This window comes from Schistocerca nitens, unplaced genomic scaffold (genome assembly GCF_023898315.1).
Source record: "Schistocerca nitens isolate TAMUIC-IGC-003100 unplaced genomic scaffold, iqSchNite1.1 HiC_scaffold_468, whole genome shotgun sequence".
In the NCBI taxonomy this organism is placed as follows: Eukaryota; Metazoa; Arthropoda; class Insecta; order Orthoptera; family Acrididae; genus Schistocerca; species Schistocerca nitens.
This window is the reverse complement of record NW_026046001.1, coordinates 10,322,174-10,343,701: the sequence shown is the minus strand read 5'-3', so window position 1 is coordinate 10,343,701 and position 21,528 is coordinate 10,322,174.

Below are 21,528 nucleotides of genomic sequence, written 5' to 3'. Positions count from 1 at the left end.
GTTTCAGAGAGAAATGCGACCAATGTGACGATCTCGCGTTATATCGATTCGATGGTGAATGACGAAACACGGAGATTTTCTAAGGTTTTTACTACATACTAACACTTTTCACATTTTCTCGTGTTACGTGGCTGCCAGTCCTCGGTTCATGCAAAATCTAAAGGTCCTCGGTCATGTCCAAGGCACCAAACCGACCAATAATTCAATAATCGATAACTAAAACTCTAAATGTAGCTCTTCTTACTGGGCGATTGCATCAACTTAGATGCTTCTCCTGTGTTCTACTGTGCTGTTTGTATTGTCCCCACATACCGCAGCACGCGACAAGGGCTGGCAGACCATAAATGTAACCGTTTCAGAGAGAAATGCGACCAATGTGACGATCTCGCGTTAAATCGATTCGATGGTGAATGACGAAACACGGAGATTTTCTAAGGTTTTTCTACATATTAACACTTTTCACATTTTCTCGTGTTACGTGGGTACCAGTCCTCGGTTCATGCACAATCTTAAGGTCCTCGGTCATCTCCAAGGCACAAAACCGACCAATAATTCAATAATCGATAACTAAAACTATAAATGTAGCTCTTCTTACTGGGCGATTGCATCAACTTAGATGCTTCTCCTGTGTTCTACTGTGCTGCTTGTATTGTCCCCACATACCGCAGCACGCGACAAGGGCTGGCAGACCATAAATGTAACCGTTTCAGAGAGAAATGCGACCAATGTGACGATCTCGCGTTATATCGATTCGATGGTGAATGACGAAACACGGAGATTTTCTAAGGTTTTTACTACATATTAACACTTTTCACATTTTCTCGTGTTACGTGGCTGCCAGTCCTCGGTTCGTGCAAAATCTTAAGGTCCTCGCTCATGTCCAAGGCACCAAACCGGCCAATAATTCGATAATCGATAACTAAAACTATAAATGTAGCTCTTCTTACTGGGCGATTGCATCAACTTAGATGCTTCTCCTGTGTTCTACTGTGCTGCTTGTATTGTCCCCACATACCGCAGCAAGCGACAAGGGCTGGCAGACCATAAATGTAACCGTTTCAGAGAGAAATGCGACCAATGTGACGATCTCGCGTTATATCGATTCGATGGTGAATGACGAAACACGGAGATTTTCTAAGGTTTTTACAACATATTAACACTTTTCACATTTTCTCGTGTTACGTGGCTGCCAGTCCTCGGTTCATGCAAAAACTTAAGGTCCTCGGTCATGTCCAAGGCACCAAACCGACCAATAATTCAATAATCGATAACTAAAACTATAATTGTAGCTCTTCTTACTGGGCGATTGCATCAACTTAGATGCTTCTCCTGTGTTCTACTGTGCTGCTTGTATTGTCCCCACATACCGCAGCACGCGACAAGGGCTGGCAGACCATAAATGTAACCGTTTCAGAGAGAAATGCGACCAATGTGACGATCTCGCGTTATATCGATTCGATGGTGAATGACGAAACACGGAGATTTTCTAAGGTTTTTACTACATATTAACACTTTTCACATTTTCTCGTGTTACGTGGCTGCCAGTCCTCGGTTCATGCAAAATCTTAAGGTCCTCGGTCATGTCCAAGGCACCAAACCGACCAATAATTCAATAATCGATAACTAAAACTATAATTGTAGCTCTTCTTACTGGGCGATTGCATCAACTTAGATGCTTCTCCTGTGTTCTACTGTGCTGCTCCTTTTATTGTCCCCACATACCGCAGCACGCGACAAGGGCTGGCAGACCATAAATGTAACCGTTTCAGAGAGAAATGCGACCAATGTGACGATCTCGCGTTATATCGATTCGATGGTGAATGACGAAACACGGAGATTTTCTAAGGGTTTTACTACATATTAACACTTTTCACATTTTCTCGTGTTACGTGGCTGCCAGTCCTCGGTTCATGCAAAATCTTAAGGTCCTCGGTCATGTCCAAGGCACCAAACCGACCAATAATTCAATAATCGATAACTAAAACTATAAATGTAGCTCTTCTTACTGGGCGATTGCATCAACTTAGATGCTTCTCCTGTGTTCTACTGTGCTGCTTGTATGTCCCCACATACCGCAGCACGCGACAAGGGCTGGCAGACCATAAATGTAACCGTTTCAGAGAGAAATGCGACCAATGTGACGATCTCGCGTTATATCGATTCGATGGTGAATGACGAAACACGGAGATTTTCTAAGGTTTTTACTACATATTAACACTTTTCACATTTTCTCGTGTTACGTGGCTGCCAGTCCTCGGTTCATGCAAAATCTTAAGGTCCTCTGTCATGTCCAAGGCACCAAACCGACCAATAATTCAATAATCGATAACTAAAACTATAAATGTAGCTCTTCTTACTGGGCGATTGCATCAACTTAGATGCTTCTCCTGTGTTCTACTGTGCTGCTTGTATTTTCCCCACATCCCGCAGCACGCGACAAGGGCTGGCAGACCATAAATGTAACCGTTTCAGAGAGAAATGCGACCAATGTGACGATCTCGCGTTATATCGATTCGATGGTGAATGACGAAACACGGAGATTTTCTAAGGTTTTTACTACGTATTAACACTTTTCACATTTTCTCGTGTTACGTGGCTGCCAGTCCTCGGTTCGTGCAAAATCTTAAGGTCCTCGGTCATGTCCAAGGCACCAAACCGACCAATAATTCAATAATCGATAACTAAATCTATAAATGTAGCTCTTCTTACTGGGCGATTGCATCAACTTAGATGCTTCTCCTGTGTTCTACTGTGCTGCTTGTATTGTCCCCACATACCGCAGCACGCGACAAAGGCTGGCAGACCATAAATGTAACCGTTTCAGAGAGAAATGCGACCAATGTGACGATCTCGCGTTATATCGATTCGATGGTGAATGACGAAACACGGAGATTTTCTAAGGTTTTTACTACATATTAACACTTTTCACATTTTCTCGTGTTACGTGGCTGCCAGTCCACGGTTCATGCAAAATCTTAAGGTCCTCGGCCATGTCCAAGGCACCAAACCGACCAATAATTCAATAACCGATAACTAAAACTATAAATGTAGCTCTTCTTACTGGGCGATTGCATCAACTTAGATGCTTCTCCTGTGTTCTACTGTGCCGCTTGTATTGTCCCTACATACCGCAGCACGCGACAAGGGCTGGCAGACCATAAATGTAACCGTTTCAGAGAGAAATGCGACCAATGTGACGATCTCGCGTTATATCGATTCGATGGTGAATGACGAAACACGGAGATTTTCTAAGGTTTTTACTACATATTAACACTTTTCACATTTTCTCGTGTTACGTGGCTGCCAGTCCTCGGTTCATGCAAAATCTTAAGGTCCTCTGTCATGTCCAAGGCACCAAACCGACCAATAATTCAATAATCGATAACTAAAACTATAAATGTAGCTCTTCTTACTGGGCGATTGCATCAACTTAGATGCTTCTCCTGTGTTCTACTGTGCTGCTTGTATTGTCCCCACATACCGCAGCACGCGACAAGGGCTGGCAGACCATAAATGTAACCGTTACAGAGAGAAATGCGACCAATGTGACGATCTCGCGTTATATCGATTCGATGGTGAATGACGAAACACGGAGATTTTCTAAGGTTTTTACTACATATTAACACTTTTCACATTTTCTCGTGTTACGTGGCTGCCAGTCCTCGGTTCATGCAAAATCTTAAGGTCCTCGGTCATGTCCAAGGCACCAAACCGACCAATAATTCAATAATCGATAACTAAAACTATAAATGTAGCTCTTCTTACTGGGCGATTGCATCAACTAAGATGCTTCTCCTGTGTTCTACTGTGCTGCTTGTATTGTCCCCACATACCGCAGCACGCGGCAAGGGCTGGCAGACAATAAATGTAACCGTTTCAGAGAGAAATGCGACCAATGTGACGATCTCGCGTTATATCGATTCGATGGTGAATGAGGAAACACGGAGATTTTCTAAGGTTTTTACTACATATTAACACTTTTCACATTTTCTCGCGTTACGTTTGTACCAGTCCTCGGTTCATGTACAATCTTAAGGTCCTCGGTCATGTCCAAGGCACCAAACCGACCAATAATTCAATAATCGATAACTAAAACTATAAATGTAGCTCTTCTTACTGGGCGATTGCATCAACTTAGATGCTTCTCCTGTGTTCTACTGTGCTGCTTGTATTGTCCCCACATACCGCAGCACGCTACAAGGGCTGGCAGACCATAAATGTAACCGTTTCAGAGAGAAAAGCGACCAATGTGACGATCTCGTGTTATATCGATTCGATGGTGAATGACGAAACACGGAGATTTTCTAAGGTTTTTACAACATATTAAAACTTTTCACATTTTCTCGTGTTACGTGGCTGCCAGTCCTCGGTTCATGCATAATCTGAAGGTCCTCGGTTATGTCCAAGGCACCAAACCGACCAATAATTCAATAATCGATAACTAAAACTATAAATGTAGCTCTTCTTACTGGGCGATTGCATCAACTTAGATGCTTCTCCTGTGTTCTACTGTGCTGCTTGTATTGTCCCCACATACCGCAGCACGCGACAAGGGCTGGCAGACCATAAATGTAACCGTTTCAGAGAGAAATGCGACCAATGTGACGATCTCGCGTTATATCGATTCGATGGTGAATGACGAAACACGGAGATTTTCTAAGGTTTTTACTACATATTAACACTTTCACATTTTCTCGTGTTACGTGGCTGCCAGTCCTCGGTTCATGCAAAATCTTAAGGTCCTCGGTCATGTCCAAGGCACCAAACCGACCAATAATTCAATAATCGATAACTAAAACTATAAATGTAGCTCTTCTTACTGGGCGATTGCATCAACTTAGATGCTTCTCCTGTGTTCTACTGTGCTGCTTGTATTGTCCCCACATACCGCAGCACGCGACAAGGGCTGGCAGACCATAAATGTAACCGTTTCAGAGAGAAATGCGACCAATGTGACGATCTCACGTTATATCGATTCGATGGTGAATGACGAAACACGGAGATTTTCTAAGGTTTTTACTACATATTAACACTTTTCACATTTTCTCGTGTTACGTGGGTACCAGTCCTCGGTTCATGCACAATCTTAAGGTCATCGGTCATGTCCAAGGCACCAAACCGACCAATAATTCAATAATCGATAACTAAAACTATAAATGTAGCTCTTCTTACTGGGCGATTGCATCAACTTAGATGCTTCTCCTGTGTTCTACTGTGCTGCTTGTATTGTCCCCACATACCGCAGCACGCGACAAGGGCTGGCAGACCATAAATGTAACCGTTTCAGAGAGAAATGCGACCAATGTGACGATCTCACGTTATATCGATTCGATGGTGAATGACGAAACACGGAGATTTTCTAAGGTTTTTACTACATATTAACACTTTTCACATTTTCTCGTGTTACGTGGCTGCCAGTCCTCGGTTCATGCAAAATCTTAAGGTCCTCGGTCATGTCCAAGGCACCAAACCGACCAATAATTCAATAATCGATAACTAAAACTATAAATGTAGCTCTTCTTACTGGGCGATTGCATCAACTTAGATGCTTCTCCTGTGTTCTACTGTGCCGCTTGTATTGTCCCTACATACCGCAGCACGCGACAAGGGCTGGCAGACCATAAATGTAACCGTTTCAGAGAGAAATGCGACCAATGTGACGATCTCGCGTTATATCGATTCGATGGTGAATGACGAAACACGGAGATTTTCTAAGGTTTTTACTACATATTAACACTTTTCACATTTTCTCGTGTTACGTGGCTGCCAGTCCTCGGTTCATGCAAAATCTTAAGGTCCTCGGTCATGTCCAAGGCACCAAACCGACCAATAATTCAATAATCGATAACTAAAACTATAAATGTAGCTCTTCTTACTGGGCGATTGCATCAACTTAGATGCTTCTCCTGTGTTCTACTGTGCTGCTTGTATTGTCCCCACATACCGCAGCACGCGACAAGGGCTGGCAGACCATAAATGTAACCGTTTCAGAGAGAAATGCGACCAATGTGACGATCTCACGTTATATCGATTCGATGGTGAATGACGAAACACGGAGATTTTCTAAGGTTTTTACTACATATTAACACTTTTCACATTTTCTCGTGTTACGTGGGTTCCAGTCCTCGGTTCATGCACAATCTTAAGGTCCTCGGTCATGTCCAAGGCACCAAACCGACCAATAATTCAATAATCGATAACTAAAACTATAAATGTAGCTCTTCTTACTGGGCGATTGCATCAACTTAGATGCTTCTCCTGTGTTCTACTGTGCTGCTTGTATTGTCCCCACATACCACAGCACGCGGCAATTGCTGGCAGACCATAAATGTAACCGTTTCAGAGAGAAATGCGACCAATGTGACGATCTCGCGTTATATCGATTCGATGGTGAATGACGAAACACGGAGATTTTCTAAGGTTTTTACTACATATTAACACTTTTCACATTTTCTCGTGTTACGTGGCTGCCAGTCCTCGGTTCATGCAAAATCTTAAGGTCCTCGGTCATGTCCAAGGCACCAAACCGACCAATAATTCAATAATCGATAACTAAAACTATAAATGTAGCTCTTCTTACTGGGCGATTGCATCAACTTAGATGCTTCTCCTGTGTTCTACTGTGCCGCTTGTATTGTCCCCACATACCGCAGCACGCGACAAGGGCTGGCAGACCATAAATGTAACCGTTTCAGAGAGAAATGCGACCAATGTGACGATCTCGCGTTATATCGATTCGATGGTGAAAGACGAAACACGGAGATTTTCTAAGGTTTTTACTACATATTAACACTTTTCACATTTCCTCGTGTTACGTGGCTGCCAGTCCTCGGTTCATGCAAAATCTTAAGGTCCTCGGTCATGTCCAAGGCACCAAACCGACCAATAATTCAATAATCGATAACTAAAACTATAAATGTAGCTCTTCTTACTGGGCGATTGCATCAACTTAGATGCTTCTCCTGTGTTCTACTGTGCTGCTTGTATTGTCCCCACATACCGCAGCACGCGACAAGGGCTGGCAGACCATAAATGTAACCGTTTCAGAGAGAAATGCGACCAATGTGACGATCTCGCGTTATATCGATACGATGGTGAATGACGAAACACGGAGATTTTCTAAGGTTTTTACTACATATTAACACTTTTCACATTTTCTCGTGTTACGTGGCTGCCAGTCCTCGGTTCATGCACAATCTTAAGGTCCTCGGTCATGTCCAAGGCACCAAACCGACCAATAATTCAATAATCGATAACTAAAACTGTAAATGTAGCTCTTCTTACTGGGCGACTGCATCAACTTAGATGCTTCTCCTGTGTTCTACTGTGCTGCTTGTATTGTCCCCACATACCGCAGCACGCGACAAGGGCTGGCAGACCATAAATGTAACCGTTTCAGAGAGAAATGCGACCAATGTGACGATCTCGCGTTATATCGAGTCGATGGTGAATGACGAAACACGGAGATTTTCTAAGGTTTTTACTACATATTAACACTTTTCACATTTTCTCGTGTTACGTGGCTGCCAGTCCTCGGTTCATGCAAAATCTTAAGGTCCTCGGTCATGTCCAAGGCACCAAACCGACCAATAATTCAATAATCGATAACTAAAACTATAAATGTAGCTCTTCTTACTGGGCGATTGCATCAACTTAGATGCTTCTCCTGTGTTCTACTGTGCCGCTTGTATTGTCCCCACATACCGCAGCACGCGTCAAGGGCTGGCAGACCATAAATGTAACCGTTTCAGAGAGAAATGCGACCAATGTGACGATCTCGCGTTATATCGATTCGATGGTGAATGACGAAACACGGAGATTTTCTAAGGTTTTTACTACATATTAACACTTTTCACATTTTCTCGTGTTACGTGGCTGCCAGTCCTCGGTTCATGCAAAATCTTAAGGTCCTCGGTCATGTCCAATGCACCAAACCGACCAATAATTCAATAATCGATAACTAAAACTATAAATGTAGCTCTTCTTGCTGGGCGATTGCATCAACTTAGACGCTTCTCCTGTGTTCTACTGTGCTGCTTGTATTGTCCCCACATACCGCAGCACGCGACAAGGGCTGGCAGACCATAAATGTAACCGTTTCAGAGAGAAATGCGACCAATGTGACGATCTCGCGTTATATCGATTCGATGGTGAATGACGAAACACGGAGATTTTCTAAGGTTTTTACTACATATTAACACTTTTCACATTTTCTCGTGTTACGTGGCTGCCAGTCCTCGGTTCATGCAAAATCTTAAGGTCCTCAGTCATGTCCAAGGCACCAAACCGACCAATAATTCAATAATCGATAACTAAAACTATAAATGTAGCTCTTCTTGCTGGGCGATTGCATCAACTTAGACGCTTCTCCTGTGTTCTACTGTGCTGCTTGTATTGTCCCCACATACCGCAGCACGCGACAAGGGCTGGCAGACCATAAATGTAACCGTTTCAGAGAGAAATGCGACCAATGTGACGGCCTCGCGTTATATCGAGTCGATGGTGAATGACGAAACACGGAGATTTTCTAAGGTTTTTACTACATATTAACACTTTTCACATTTCCTCGTGTTACGTGGCTGCCAGTCCTCGGTTAATGCAAAATCTTAAGGTCCTCGGTCATGTCCAAGGCACCAAACCGACCAATAATTCAATAATCGATAACTAAAACTATAAATGTAGCTCTTCTTACTGGGCGATTGCATCAACTTAGATCCTTCTCCTGTGTTCTACTGTGCTGCTTGTATTGTCCCCACATACCGCAGCACGCGACAAGGGCTGGCAGACCATAAATGTAACCGTTTCAGAGAGAAATGCGACCAATGTGACGATCTCGCGTTATATCGAGTCGATGGTGAATGACGAAACACGGAGATTTTCTAAGGTTTTTACTACATATTAACACTTTTCACATTTTCTCGTGTTACGTGGCTGCCAGTCCTCGGTTCATGCAAAATCTTAAGGTCCTCGGTCATGTCCAAGGCACCAAACCGACCAATAATTCAATAATCGATAACTAAAACTATAAATGTAGCTCTTCTTACTGGGCGATTGCATCAACTTAGATGCTTCTCCTGTGTTCTACTTTGCCGCTTGTATTGTCCCCACATACCGCAGCACGCGTCAAGGGCTGGCAGACCATAAATGTAACCGTTTCAGAGAGAAATGCGACCAATGTGACGATCTCGCGTTATATCGATTCGATGGTGAATGACGAAACACGGAGATTTTCTAAGGTTTTTACTACATATTAACACTTTTAACATTTTCTCGTGTTACGTGGCTGCCAGTCCTCGGTTCATGCAAAATCTTAAGGTCCTCGGTCATGTCCAATGCACCAAACCGACCAATAATTCAATAATCGATAACTAAAACTATAAATGTAGCTCTTCTTACTGGGCGATTGCATCAACTTAGATGCTTCTCCTGTGTTCTACTGTGCTGCTTGTATTGTCCCCACATACCGCAGCACGCGACAAGGGCTGGCAGACCATAAATGTAACCGTTTCAGAGAGAAATGCGACCAATGTGACGATCTCGCGTTATATCGATTCGATGGTGAATGACGAAACACGGAGATTTTCTAAGGTTTTTACTACATATTAACACTTTTCACATTTTCTCGTGTTACGTGGCTGCCAGTCCTCGGTTCATGCAAAATCTTAAGGTCCTCGGTCATGTCCAAGGCACCAAACCGACCAATAATTCAATAATCGATAACTAAAACTATAAATGTAGCTCTTCTTACTGGGCGATTGCATCAACTTAGATGCTTCTCCTGTGTTCTACTGTGCCGCTTGTATTGTCCCTACATACCGCAGCACGCGACAAGGGCTGGCAGACCATAAATGTAACCGTTTCAGAGAGAAATGCGACCAATGTGACGATCTCGCGTTATATCGAGTCGATGGTGAATGACGAAACACGGAGATTTTCTAAGGTTTTTACTACATATTAACACTTTTCACATTTTCTCGTGTTACGTGGCTGCCAGTCCTCGGTTCATGCAAAATCTTAAGGTCCTCGGTCATGTCCAAGGCACCAAACCGACCAATAATTCAATAATCGATAACTAAAACTATAAATGTAGCTCTTCTTACTGGGCGATTGCATCAACTTAGATGCTTCTCCTGTGTTCTACTGTGCCGCTTGTATTGTCCCTACATACCGCAGCACGCGACAAGGGCTGGCAGACCATAAATGTAACCGTTTCAGAGAGAAATGCGACCAATGTGACGATCTCGCGTTATATCGAGTCGATGGTGAATGACGAAACACGGAGATTTTCTAAGGTTTTTACTACATATTAACACTTTTCACATTTTCTCGTGTTACGTGGCTGCCAGTCCTCGGTTCATGCAAAATCTTAAGGTCCTCGGTCATGTCCAAGGCACCAAACCGACCAATAATTCAATAATCGATAACTAAAACTATAAATGTAGCTCTTCTTACTGGGCGATTGCATCAACTTAGATGCTTCTCCTGTGTTCTACTGTGCTGCTTGTATTGTCCCCACATACCGCAGCACGCGTCAAGGGCTGGCAGACCATAAATGTAACCGTTTCAGAGAGAAATGCGACCAATGTGACGATCTCGCGTTATATCGATTCGATGGTGAATGACGAAACACGGAGATTTTCTAAGGTTTTTACTACATATTAACACTTTTCACATTTTCTCGTGTTACGTGGCTGCCAGTCCTCGGTTCATGCAAAATCTTAAGGTCCTCGGTCATGTCCAATGCACCAAACCGACCAATAATTCAATAATCGATAACTAAAACTATAAATGTAGCTCTTCTTACTGGGCGATTGCATCAACTTAGATGCTTCTCCTGTGTTCTACTGTGCTGCTTGTATTGTCCCCACATACCGCAGCACGCGACAAGGGCTGGCAGACCATAAATGTAACCGTTTCAGAGAGAAATGCGACCAATGTGACGATCTCGCGTTATATCGATTCGATGGTGAATGACGAAACACGGAGATTTTCTAAGGTTTTTACTACATATTAACACTTTTCACATTTCCTCGTGTTACGTGGCTGCCAGTCCTCGGTTCATGCAAAATCTTAAGGTCCTCGGTCATGTCCAAGGCACCAAACCGACCAATAATTCAATAATCGATAACTAAAACTATAAATGTAGCTCTTCTTACTGGGCGATTGCATCAACTTAGATGCTTCTCCTGTGTTCTACTGTGCCGCTTGTATTGTCCCTACATACCGCAGCACGCGACAAGGGCTGGCAGACCATAAATGTAACCGTTTCAGAGAGAAATGCGACCAATGTGACGATCTCGCGTTATATCGAGTCGATGGTGAATGACGAAACACGGAGATTTTCTAAGGTTTTTACTACATATTAACACTTTTCACATTTTCTCGTGTTACGTGGCTGCCAGTCCTCGGTTCATGCAAAATCTTAAGGTCCTCGGTCATGTCCAAGGCACCAAACCGACCAATAATTCAATAATCGATAACTAAAACTATAAATGAAGCTCTTCTTACTGGGCGATTGCATCAACTTAGATGCTTCTCCTGTGTTCTACTGTGCCGCTTGTATTGTCCCCACATACCGCAGCACGCGACAAGGGCTGGCAGACCATAAATGTAACCGTTTCAGAGAGAAATGCGACCAATGTGACGATCTCGCGTTATATCGATTCGATGGTGAATGACGAAACACGGAGATTTTCTAAGGTTTTTACTACATATTAACACTTTTCACATTTCCTCGTGTTACGTGGCTGCCAGTCCTCGGTTAATGCAAAATCTTAAGGTCCTCGGTCATGTCCAAGGCACCAAACCGACCAATAATTCAATAATCGATAACTAAAACTATAAATGTAGCTCTTCTTACTGGGCGATTGCATCAACTTAGATGCTTCTCCTGTGTTCTACTGTGCTGCTTGTATTGTCCCCACATACCGCAGCACGCGACAAGGGCTGGCAGACCATAAATGTAACCGTTTCAGAGAGAAATGCGACCAATGTGACGATCTCGCGTTATATCGAGTCGATGGTGAATGACGAAACACGGAGATTTTCTAAGGTTTTTACTACATATTAACACTTTTCACATTTTCTCGTGTTACGTGGCTGCCAGTCCTCGGTTCATGCAAAATCTTAAGGTCCTCGGTCATGTCCAAGGCACCAAACCGACCAATAATTCAATAATCGATAACTAAAACTATAAATGTAGCTCTTCTTACTGGGCGATTGCATCAACTTAGATGCTTCTCCTGTGTTCTACTGTGCTGCTTGTATTGTCCCCACATACCGCAGCACGCGACAAGGGCTGGCAGACCATAAATGTAACCGTTTCAGAGAGAAATGCGACCAATGTGACGATCTCGCGTTATATCGATTCGATGGTGAATGACGAAACACGGAGATTTTCTAAGGTTTTTACTACATATTAACACTTTTCACATTTTCTCGTGTTACGTGGCTGCCAGTCCTCGGTTCATGCAAAATCTTAAGGTCCTCGGTCATGTCCAAGGCACCAAACCGACCAATAATTCAATAATCGATAACTAAAACTATAAATGTAGCTCTTCTTACTGGGCGATTGCATCAACTTAGATGCTTCTCCTGTGTTCTACTGTGCCGCTTGTATTGTCCCTACATACCGCAGCACGCGACAAGGGCTGGCAGACCATAAATGTAACCGTTTCAGAGAGAAATGCGACCAATGTGACGATCTCGCGTTATATCGAGTCGATGGTGAATGACGAAACACGGAGATTTTCTAAGGTTTTTACTACATATTAACACTTTTCACATTTTCTCGTGTTACGTGGCTGCCAGTCCTCGGTTCATGCAAAATCTTAAGGTCCTCGGTCATGTCCAAGGCACCAAACCGACCAATAATTCAATAATCGATAACTAAAACTATAAATGTAGCTCTTCTTACTGGGCGATTGCATCAACTTAGATGCTTCTCCTGTGTTCTACTGTGCTGCTTGTATTGTCCCCACATACCGCAGCACGCGACAAGGGCTGGCAGACCATAAATGTAACCGTTTCAGAGAGAAATGCGACCAATGTGACGATCTCGCGTTATATCGATTCGATGGTGAATGACGAAACACGGAGATTTTCTAAGGTTTTTACTACATATTAACACTTTTCACATTTCCTCGTGTTACGTGGCTGCCAGTCCTCGGTTAATGCAAAATCTTAAGGTCCTCGGTCATGTCCAAGGCACCAAACCGACCAATAATTCAATAATCGATAACTAAAACTATAAATGTAGCTCTTCTTACTGGGCGATTGCATCAACTTAGATGCTTCTCCTGTTTTCTACTGTGCTGCTTGTATTGTCCCCACATACCGCAGCACGCGACAAGGGCTGGCAGACCATAAATGTAACCGTTTCAGAGAGAAATGCGACCAATGTGACGATCTCGCGTTATATCGAGTCGATGGTGAATGACGAAACACGGAGATTTTCTAAGGTTTTTACTACATATTAACACTTTTCACATTTTCTCGTGTTACGTGGCTGCCAGTCCTCGGTTCATGCAAAATCTTAAGGTCCTCGGTCATGTCCAAGGCACCAAACCGACCAATAATTCAATAATCGATAACTAAAACTATAAATGTAGCTCTTCTTACTGGGCGATTGCATCAACTTAGATGCTTCTCCTGTGTTCTACTTTGCCGCTTGTATTGTCCCCACATACCGCAGCACGCGTCAAGGGCTGGCAGACCATAAATGTAACCGTTTCAGAGAGAAATGCGACCAATGTGACGATCTCGCGTTATATCGATTCGATGGTGAATGACGAAACACGGAGATTTTCTAAGGTTTTTACTACATATTAACACTTTTCACATTTTCTCGTGTTACGTGGCTGCCAGTCCTCGGTTCATGCAAAATCTTAAGGTCCTCGGTCATGTCCAATGCACCAAACCGACCAATAATTCAATAATCGATAACTAAAACTATAAATGTAGCTCTTCTTACTGGGCGATTGCATCAACTTAGATGCTTCTCCTGTGTTCTACTGTGCTGCTTGTATTGTCCCCACATACCGCAGCACGCGACAAGGGCTGGCAGACCATAAATGTAACCGTTTCAGAGAGAAATGCGACCAATGTGACGATCTCGCGTTATATCGATTCGATGGTGAATGACGAAACACGGAGATTTTCTAAGGTTTTTACTACATATTAACACTTTTCACATTTTCTCGTGTTACGTGGCTGCCAGTCCTCGGTTCATGCAAAATCTTAAGGTCCTCGGTCATGTCCAAGGCACCAAACCGACCAATAATTCAATAATCGATAACTAAAACTATAAATGTAGCTCTTCTTACTGGGCGATTGCATCAACTTAGATGCTTCTCCTGTGTTCTACTGTGCCGCTTGTATTGTCCCTACATACCGCAGCACGCGACAAGGGCTGGCAGACCATAAATGTAACCGTTTCAGAGAGAAATGCGACCAATGTGACGATCTCGCGTTATATCGAGTCGATGGTGAATGACGAAACACGGAGATTTTCTAAGGTTTTTACTACATATTAACACTTTTCACATTTTCTCGTGTTACGTGGCTGCCAGTCCTCGGTTCATGCAAAATCTTAAGGTCCTCGGTCATGTCCAAGGCACCAAACCGACCAATAATTCAATAATCGATAACTAAAACTATAAATGTAGCTCTTCTTACTGGGCGATTGCATCAACTTAGATGCTTCTCCTGTGTTCTACTGTGCTGCTTGTATTGTCCCCACATACCGCAGCACGCGACAAGGGCTGGCAGACCATAAATGTAACCGTTTCAGAGAGAAATGCGACCAATGTGACGATCTCACGTTATATCGATTCGATGGTGAATGACGAAACACGGAGATTTTCTAAGGTTTTTACTACATATTAACACTTTTCCATTTTCTCGTGTTACGTGGCTGCCAGTCCTCGGTTCATGCAAAATCTTAAGGTCCTCGGTCATGTCCAAGGCACCAAACCGACCAATAATTCAATAATCGATAACTAAAACTATAAATGTAGCTCTTCTTACTGGGCGATTGCATCAACTTAGATGCTTCTCCTGTGTTCTACTGTGCCGCTTGTATTGTCCCTACATACCGCAGCACGCGACAAGGGCTGGCAGACCATAAATGTAACCGTTTCAGAGAGAAATGCGACCAATGTGACGATCTCGCGTTATATCGATTCGATGGTGAATGACGAAACACGGAGATTTTCTAAGGTTTTTACTACATATTAACACTTTTCACATTTTCTCGTGTTACGTGGCTGCCAGTCCTCGGTTCATGCAAAATCTTAAGGTCCTCGGTCATGTCCAAGGCACCAAACCGACCAATAATTCAATAATCGATAACTAAAACTATAAATGTAGCTGTTCTTACTGGGCGATTGCATCAACTTAGATGCTTCTCCTGTGTTCTACTGTGCTGCTTGTATTGTCCCCACATACCGCAGCACGCGACAAGGGCTGGCAGACCATAAATGTAACCGTTTCAGAGAGAAATGCGACCAATGTGACGATCTCGCGTTATATCGATTCGATGGTGAATGACGAAACACGGAGATTTTCTAAGGTTTTTACTACATATTAACACTTTTCACATTTTCTCGTGTTACGTGGCTGCCAGTCCTCGGTTCATGCAAAATCTTAAGGTCCTCGGTCATGTCCAAGGCACCAAACCGACCAATAATTCAATAATCGATAACTAAAACTATAAATGTAGCTCTTCTTACTGGGCGATTGCATCAACTTAGATGCTTCTCCTGTGTTCTACTGTGCTGCTTGTATTGTCCCCACATACCGCAGCACGCGACAAGGGCTGGCAGACCATAAATGTAACCGTTTCAGAGAGAAATGCGACCAATGTGACGATCTCGCGTTATATCGATTCGATGGTGAATGACGAAACACGGAGATTTTCTAAGGATTTTACTACGTATTAACACTTTTCACATTTTCTCGTGTTACGTGGCTGCCAGTCCTCGGTTCATGCAAAATCTTAATGTCCTCGGTCATGTCCAAGGCACCAAACCGACCAATAATTCAATAATCGATAACTAAAACTATAAATGTAGCTCTTCTTACTGGGCGATTGCATCAACTTAGATGCTGCTCCTGTGTTCTACTGTGCTGCTTGTATTGTCCCCACATACCACAGCACGCGGCAAGGGCTGGCAGACCATAAATGTAACCGTTTCAGAGAGAAATGCGACCAATGTGACGATCTCGCGTTATATCGATTCGATGGTGAATGACGAAACACGGAGATTATCTAAGGTTTTTACTACATATTAACACTTTTCACATTTTCTCGTGTTACGTGGCTGCCAGTCCTCGGTTCATGCAAAATCTTAAGGTCCTCGGTCATGTCCAAGGCACCAAACCGACCAATAATTCAATAATCGATAACTAAAACTATAAATGTAGCTCTTCTTACTGGGCGATTGCATCAACTTAGATGCTTCTCCTGTGTTCTACTGTGCCGCTTGTATTGTCCCCACATACCGCAGCACGCGACAAGGGCTGGCAGACCATAAATGTAACCGTTTCAGAGAGAAATGCGACCAATGTGACGATCTCGCGTTATATCGATTCGATGGTGAATGACGAAACACGGAGATTTTCTAAGGTTTTTACTACATACTAACACTTTTCACATTTCCTCGTGTTACGTGGCTGCCAGTCCTCGGTTAATGCAAAATCTTAAGGTCCTCGGTCATGTCCAAGGCACCAAACCGACCAATAATTCAATAATCGATAACTAAAACTATAAATGTAGCTCTTCTTACTGGGCGATTGCATCAACTTAGATGCTTCTCCTGTGTTCTACTGTGCTGCTTGTATTGTCCCCACATACCGCAGCACGCGACAAGGGCTGGCAGACCATAAATGTAACCGTTTCAGAGAGAAATGCGACCAATGTGACGATGTCGCGTTATATCGATTCGATGGTGAATGACGAAACACGGAGATTTTCTAAGGTTTTTACTACATATTAACACTTTTCACATTTTCTCGTGTTACGTGGCTGCCAGTCCTCGGTTCATGCAAAATCTTAAGGTCCTCGGTCATGTCCAAGGCACCAAACCGACAAAAAATTCAATAATCGATAACTAAAACTATAAATGTAGCTCTTCTTACTGGGCGATTGCATCAACTTAGATGCTTCTCCTGTGTTCTACTGTGCTGCTTGTATTGTCCCCACATACCGCAGCACGCGACAAGGGCTGGCAGACCATAAATGTAACCGTTTGAGAGAGAAATGCGACCAATGTGACGATCTCGCGTTATATCGATTCGATGGTGAATGACGAAACACGGAGATTTTCTAAGGTTTTTACTACATATTAACACTTTTCACATTTTCTCGTGTTACGTGGCTGCCAGTCCTCGGTTCATGCGAAATCTTAAGGTTCTCGGTCATGTCCAAGTCACCAAACCGACCAATAATTCAATAATCGATAACTAAAACTATAAATGTAGCTCTTCTTACTGGGCGATTGCATCAACTTAGATGCTTCTCCTGTGTTCTACTGTGCTGCTTGTATTGTCCCCACATACCGCAGCACGCGACAAGGGCTGGCAGACCATAAATGTAACCGTTTCAGAGAGAAATGCGACCAATGTGACGATCTCGCGTTATATCGATTCGATGGTGAATGACGAAACACGGAGATTTTCTAAGGTTTTTACTACATATTAACACTTTTCACATTTTCTCGTGTTACGTGGCTGCCAGTCCTCGGTTCATGCAAAATCTTAAGGTCCTCGGTCATGTCCAAGGCACCAAACCGACCAATAATTCAATAATCGATAACTAAAACTATAAATGTAGCTCTTCTTACTGGGCGATTGCATCAACTTAGATGCTTCTCCTGTGTTCTACTGTGCCGCTTGTATTGTCCCCACATACCGCAGCACGCGACAAGGGCTGGCAGACCATAAATGTAACCGTTTCAGAGAGAAATGCGACCAATGTGACGATCTCGCGTTATATCGATTCGATGGTGAATGACGAAACACGGAGATTTTCTAAGGTTTTTACTACATATTAACACTTTTCACATTTTCTCGTGTTACGTGGCTGCCAGTCCTCGGTTCATGCAAAATCTTAAGGTCCTCGGTCATGTCCAAGGCACCAAACCGACCAATAATTCAATAATCGATAACTAAAACTATAAATGTAGCTCTTCTTACTGGGCGATTGCATCAACTTAGATGCTTCTCCTGTGTTCTACTGTGCTGCTTGTATTGTCCCCACATACCGCAGCACGCGACAAGGGCTGGCAGACCATAAATGTAACCGTTTCAGAGAGAAATGCGACCAATGTGACGATCTCGCGTTATATCGAGTCGATGGTGAATGACGAAACACGGAGATTTTCTAAGGTTTTTACTACATATTAACACTTTTCACATTTTCTCGTGTTACGTGGCTGCCAGTCCTCGGTTCATGCAAAATCTTAAGGTCCTCGGTCATGTCCAAGGCACCAAACCGACCAATAATTCAATAATCGATAACTAAAACTATAATTGTAGCTCTTCTTACTGGGCGATTGCATCAACTTAGATGCTTCTCCTGTGTTCTACTGTGCTGCTTGTATTGTCTCCACATACCGCAGCACGCGACAAGGGCTGGCAGACCATAAATGTAACCGTTTCAGAGAGAAATGCGACCAATGTGACGATCTCGCGTTATATCGATTCGATGGTGAATGACGAAACACGGAGATTTTCTAAGGTTTTTACTACATATTAACACTTTTCACATTTTCTCGTGTTACGTGGCTGCCAGTCCTCGGTTCATGCAAAATCTTAAGGTCCTCTGTCATGTCCAAAGCACCAAACCGACCAATAATTCAATAATCGATAACTAAAACTATAAATGTAGCTCTTCTTACTGGGCGATTGCATCAACTTAGATGCTTATCCTGTGTTCTACTGTGCTGCTTGTATTGTCCCCACATACCGCAGCACGCGACAAGGGCTGGCAGACCATAAATGTAACCGTTTCAGAGAGAAATGCGACCAATGTGACGATCTCTCGTTATATCGATTCGATGGTGAATGACGAAACACGGAGATTTTCTAAGGTTTTTACTACATATTAACACTTTTCACATTTTCTCGTGTTACGTGGCTGCCAGCCCTCGGTTCATGCAAAATCTTAAGGTCCTCGGTCATGTCCAAGGCACCAAACCGACCAATAATTCAATAATCGATAACTAAAACTATAAATGTAGCTCTTCTTACTGGGCGATTGCATCAACTTAGATGCTTCTCCTGTGTTCTACTGTGCTGCTTGTATTGTCCCCACATACCGCAGCACGCGACAAGGGCTGGCAGACCATAAATGTAACCGTTTCAGAGAGAAATGCGACCAATGTGACGATCTCGTGTTATATCGATTCGATGGTGAATGACGAAACACGGAGATTTTCTAAGGTTTTTACAACATATTAAAACTTTTCACATTTTCTCGTGTTACGTGGCTGCCAGTCCTCGGTTCATGCAAAATCTTAAGGTCCTCGGTCATGTCCAAGGCACCAAACCGACCAATAATTTAATAATCGATAACTAAAACTATAAATGTAGCTCTTCTTACTGGGCGATTGCATCAACTTAGATGCTTCTCCTGTGTTCTACTGTGCTGCTTGTATTGTCCCCACATACCGCAGCACGCGACAAGGGCTGGCAGACCATAAATGTAACCGTTTCAGAGAGAAATGCGACCAATGTGACGATCTCGCGTTATATCGATTCGATGGTGAATGACGAAACACGGAGATTTTCTAAGGTTTTTACTACATATTAACACTTTTCACATTTTCTCGTGTTACGTGGGTACCAGTCCTCGGTTCATGCACAATCTTAAGGTCCTCGGTCATGTCCAAGGCACCAAACCGACCAATAATTCAATAATCGATAACTAAAACTATAAATGTAGCTCTTCTTACTGGGCGATTGCATCAACTTAGATGCTTCTCCTGTGTTCTACTGTGCTGCTTGTATTGTCCCCACATACCGCAGCACGCGACAAGGGCTGGCAGACCATAAATGTAACCGTTTCAGAGAGAAATGCGACCAATGTGACGATGTCGCGTTATATCGATTCGATGGTGAATGACGAAACACGGAGATTTTCTAAGGTTTTTACTACATATTAACACTTTCACATTTTCTCGTGTTACGTGGCTGCCAGTCCTCGGTTCATGCAAAATCTTAAGGTCCTCGGTCATGTCCAAGGCACCAAACCGACCAATAATTCAATAATCGATAACTAAAACTATAAATGAAGCTCTTCTTACTGGGCGATTGCATCAACTTAGATGCTTCTCCTGTGTTCTACTGTGCCGCTTGTATTGTCCCTACATACCGCAGCACGCGACAAGGGCTGGCAGACCATAAATGTAACCGTTTCAGAGAGAAATGCGACCAATGTGACGATCTCGCGTTATATCGATTCGATGGTGAATGACGAAACACGGAGATTTTCTAAGGTTTTTACTACATATTAACACTTTTCACATTTTCTCGTGTTACGTGGCTGCCAGTCCTCGGTTCATGCAAAATCTTAAGGTCCTCTGTCATGTCCGAGGCATCAAACCGACCAATAATTCAATAATCGATAACTAAAACTATAAATGTAGCTCTTCTTACTGGGCGATTGCATCAACTTAGATGCTTCTCCTGTGTTCTACTGTGCTGCTTGTATTGTCCCCACATACCGCAGCACGCGACAAGGGCTGGCAGACCATAAATGTAACCGTTTCAGAGAGAAATGCGACCAATGTGACGATCTCGCGTTATATCGATTCGATGGTGAATGACGAAACACGGAGATTTTCTAAGGTTTTTACTACATATTAACACTTTTCACATTTTCTCGTGTTACGTGGCTGCCAGTCCTCGGTTCATGCAAAATCTTAAGGTCCTCGGTCATGTCCAAGGCACCAAACCGACCAATAATTCAATAATCGATAACTAAAACTATAAATGTAGCTGTTCTTACTGGGCGATTGCATCAACTTAGATGCTTCTCCTGTGTTCTACTGTGCCGCTTGTATTGTCCCCACATACCGCAGCACGCGACAAGGCTGGCAGACCATAAATGAAACCGTTTCAGAGAGAAATGCGACCAATGTGACGATCTCGCGTTATATCGATTCGATGGTGAATGACGAAACACGGAGATTTTCTAAGGTTTTTACTACATATTAACACTTTTCACATTTTCTCGTGTTACGTGGCTGCCAGTCCTCGGTTCATGCAAAATCTTAAGGTCCTCGGTCATGTCCAAGGCACCAAACCGACCAATAATTCAATAATCGATAACTAAAACTATAAATGTAGCTCTTCTTACTGGGCGATTGCATCAACTTAGATGCTTCTCCTGTGTTCTACTGTGCTGCTTGTATTGTCCCCACATACCGCAGCACGCGACAAGGGCTGGCAGACCATAAATGTAACCGTTTCAGAGAGAAATGCGACCAATGTGACGATCTCGCGTTATATCGATTCGATGGTGAA